General features: G+C 44.4%; 1 pseudogene; it reads right to left on the reverse strand.

Moving 5' to 3' along the window:
• Nucleotides 1-381: 381 nt before the first annotated feature.
• On the reverse strand, nt 382-4,286 carry LOC123092986 (uncharacterized; annotated as a pseudogene).
• Between the last annotated feature and the right edge of the window lie 277 nt (nt 4,287-4,563).

The raw sequence follows: 4,563 nt of genomic DNA on the forward strand, positions 1-4,563 counted from the left end.
CTACCAAATTCATTGATCAGGAGGGAAACACAAAGTACAGGGAAGACCCAGAGAGAGGGTCGGAGCCAAACCAAGGGAGAGGCTCAAAAGGAAATAAGGGAAAAGAAAGAACAACTCCTGCTAAAACACAAACAGGAACTCAACCCGGGTCGAAAGGGATTTCAGCTCCCGCCAGGTTCCACAGCTTGATCCCATCTCTAACGAGTCGACTAAAAGGGGTGAAGGCCCAATGTTTCCTGCTGGAACAGTCTTCTGTTTCGTTCGCGCCAAATCTCCCAAGTGATCAGGTGGATTAGCGATAGCTACGTACTACTATCTGGAACGTCAAACAGAGGCAAGGCATTCTGGATTTCCAGGAACTGGTGGGCTCATGGCTCAGCCTTGTTACACAAATTGGTGGGCCTGGGCAACTGTATTCAAGCTAACAGTAATGCATTTGAGAAAGATTAGATGAGCCCTCTTTCTCAGGGCATATCACACAGGCTAATTAGCCTAAATCACTTCCGTTAAGGAAAAAAATAACCTGAACATTCCCGAATGGTTCCCACTTAAATTCTATGCATCAAAATCTTCAACGCAGTTTGATCTGCATCTCTTCCCCAACAAGCTCAAATATTTCGTCAACTCTGAAAATAAAATCAAGAGATCAATACTATCACATTATCACCAAAGCCATATGATACAGCTTAATTTCGAAATTCAGGTATCCTTATACTCCCTCCGTTTCAAATTACTTGTCGGAGAAACGGATGTATCAAGAACTAAAATACATTTAGATACATCCATACCTACGACAAGTAATTCGGAACGGAGGGAATAGTTTGTAAAATCCAAAGCTAAAGCAGATGGAGCAATTACCTACTCGTCTTGATGTTCACATTAGCAAGCCAACAGGTTAAATAAACCTGTAAAATAATAATTGAAAAGACAGAACCCTCGTTAGAAAGCATGCTGCAATGAGCATAACACATTTGATCTAAACCAAAGATGCCGCTCTCATCCTTTATTTACAACGAGTCTACCAAACAAACAATTAAAGATCTAAACATCAGGACAGAGACAGTTGATTTCTAAGGGAATACATGCAACACTATTGCAAAAATTGGATCAACACCTGTAAAACCTCATGGGATGGAGCATGTCCAGGTCGCCGTCCCTGAAAGACATCAGCCTTCCAATTCTCAGGTAGTGGGAAGCTGTCTCCAGACCCCAAGGCAATACTCTGAAATTCGTACAATTCCCCGTCATATAGCTCATCTGACCATTCTAATGAAGGACCTGCACCTTCTTTTAAGTTAATTGACAGGAAGTCCAAGACAATCAGTCTCTACATTCAAAGTGATTTCCACTGTCAGGAATTTTCCAAAAGTTCAGGAGAAACGGGTATGTAAAAAAAAGCGATTTCTAAGTGCACAAGCTAAAACATAGCAGAATTGTGTGATGACATACCTTCAATTGTAGCTCTGAAACAAACATCTCAACAAGCTCTTTGGCGAGGTTTTCTGAGATCAATTCACGAATAAAACAAATCAATATGTTAGCCGTATCTTGCTGGATCAGGAAGATCTGATCTTGAGTAGCTATTTTAGAAAGAAATTATGGACAAATCACTTTGAATATAAGAAACTAGATATTTATTCAGTAAAGTTGATCTAATGTGGCAGTGCTACACTGAATAACTTGCAAATTATTTACTAACTATATAAAAGTCACTTGACTTTCTGACTAAGTTGGAGCTATTTCCCAAACTACACAAAATCGATTCGAAGCATGCATTTCTGTCATGCCAAACACAAATGAAAAGAAAGTTCATCTGTCTATCCGAATCCTAGTACGTATTTCAGAACAAAAATTTCTGAATCTCTTAAAACCAAGTAAAGTCACATGGGAAGGGGAAATAAAGATTATGGAACTTAATCCAGTTTGCATAAAAAAATGCGAGTAACCCACCAAATTCTAACATGGAGACCCATCTGTATACTGGAGCTCCTCCACCATCCCCTAAATCATTCAAATCATCCTGGCGATCAGTAAATCGGACTAGTGGGCTACCAGCAGATACTTTGGATGATCCGCATGGCATGAGAAGCTTTAACCAAGTCGGACATGGCACAGACCTATTACCAGGAAATAGGAAGAGCACCAAAAGTCAAACAATCATTAATGGCTTACAGGGTCCCAACTAAAATGACATGAACAAGCATGGGCTTTGTATGAAGCATTACCATCTCCTTGTAGGCTGATAGAAGCATCTCGCGGCATTGCACCTGAACCAAGCAAGGGACATGAAAATGAGGAGATGAACAAGAAAATTAAACCATATACTGCTGAGGAGGATTGGCCGAGTTCCTGGCGACAGCGTAGCTACCTCCTTGTGGGCCAATTTGGCGCTCGCCCTGTCGCGGATCCTGGGCATGTCCTTGAGCACCCCCAAATCCATCCCTGGCATGTAACTGACAAAATGACAAGCCCAAGGCGCGGTCAGTTACTAGTTACTAAAATCTCAAAAACTCAAGTGTCGCCGAAACACAGAGCAAGAGAGGGGACAACCTGCGGGAGAGGTAGGCGTTGACGAGTGTGGCGGCATGGGAGCGGCCGCTGGCGGCGGCGTCCAGCCACCGGGTCTTGGCGGCAAGCAGGCGCGACCACTGGTTGCGCAGATTGCGCTGCGCCGCTGGGCGCCACTGGCGCAGAGACAAGGGAGACGGGGTTAGGGATGGGGAGGAGGGGTCGGCAGGGCGGCGAACAGGGGTGGCTGCACAGTCCTCCATTGTTTTGCCTTATGGAGTAAAGGACTTCTCAGGTCCTAAGCTATTCTGAGGCAGTGGCTGAGCTAGAAACAAATAATAGAGTGGGCCACCTACAAAAGAATCTGACATCACACAGTAATAAGAAATTGACCAGAAGAGCAATATGAATAGCTTAATCAAGTCTCACAACATTAGACTTAACTAAATATGTTTGAAATTTCCAAATATTACAACACAACTAAGGCTGGACAGAAAGCTCAGGGCTCGAAGATCCAACAAGCCAGGCCCAAGCCTCCGGCCAAGCTCTTGAAGCTCGCAAGCCGGTCAAGGCTCGGTGCAAGAAAAATATGGCATGACCTTTGCTAAAGAACTAGCAATACATTACCATATACTACAAGATAATATAGGCATGCACTGACCAACAATTCACAAATTCAAAAGAAGAAAGTCCAGAAAGGTCCAACATCAACGATACAACATTCATATATGCATTTGGTCCATCAAACTGTCTCAAGTCTCTCTCAACAAGGACAATTCAGAAGAAGGACCATCACTGTATTATCTTCTCCTAATTCTCATTCTTCGTATTATCTTTCCACCCATTTCTTGTATTGGGACAGTAAATCTCGATGGATGGTATTTAACTCTGCATCTCAGTTTTTGCAGGTCAAAATCAAACCTGTCTGCTAGCCAATAATCAAAATTTTCTATCCTACTAATTTAATCACAGAGTCAAGTCTCATACATTGTCACACAAACAACTTTGAATAAAGGGGCCCTAACGAGCAGGGTGGTCCATCTTTCCTTTTGACAACAAATATGACATGCCAACGTTCTAATTAATTTACCAATAGCACATAGAAATAGATCAATATGGTCTTACAGACATACTTAAATTCTCAATTTTGCATAAGAGAAGCCTACATAATACGTACCTTGAGAAGTTCAAAAAAGACTCTGTGGCATTGTCAATTTGTAAAGAGTGGCATTGTTAGAGTGGCAAACAATCAGAAAAATCATTATTTTGTCACTGATCAGGTGTTCATGCAGTGGATAGAAAAATTATGTGTATGTATTCACAGGACTGTGTGTTCATGTACTGGATAGCATGTCCGGTTGTTTAGTTAACGCAACAATAGACTTGACTCTTCCACCTGATTGATGCAATAGACAGCAAAGAGCAAACCCTAAATCAGAAATTGGGGAATGGGCAGTGCCACAGTGGACAACTTACCTTAAGTCCTCAAACAGGGATCAAGGCTTACTGCCGGCCGAGTGACGGAATCGGCGGAGAGCGGACTGGGCGACCGGCCCGGCTTGCAGACGCGCCAGGGAAGCGCGGTGGCACCGAGCGCTGGGCGGGCGGGGCGGCTCCTGGGCGTCTAGAGATGACGAGGCAGACAGCGATGGCTGACGGCGTCCGGCGAGACAGGCAGCGAGCCAGCGAGATCGGGAGCCGAGCCGCCGAGGTCGGGGACGCGCAGGGCCTCGGTGCGTCTGTCCCAGTGTCCCCTAGGTGCGTCCCCCCCCCCTGAGAATCAGGTCCTTTTTTTTGAGACAATCTTGAGAATCGGGTGCGTTGTTTGTTGGGCTAGACGGGTCGGGACGAGTTTGTTGGGCTTTTCTTTCTCAGGCCCATCTGTAATTTCCTGTCTAAAAATCCCACGGCCCACCCTGTCGACCTTGTAGATCCACTTGCAAATGTCATTCGACTTTTGGGCATGGAGCGAAGACATGCGGGGTATATTCTCGGTGAGAACCGCCTATAGGATGATTCAACAGATGAAGTTAAGTCGTGAAGCATGGTTATATG

This window comes from Triticum aestivum, chromosome 4B, assembly GCF_018294505.1.
Source record: "Triticum aestivum cultivar Chinese Spring chromosome 4B, IWGSC CS RefSeq v2.1, whole genome shotgun sequence".
NCBI classification, from domain to species: domain Eukaryota; kingdom Viridiplantae; phylum Streptophyta; class Magnoliopsida; order Poales; family Poaceae; genus Triticum; species Triticum aestivum.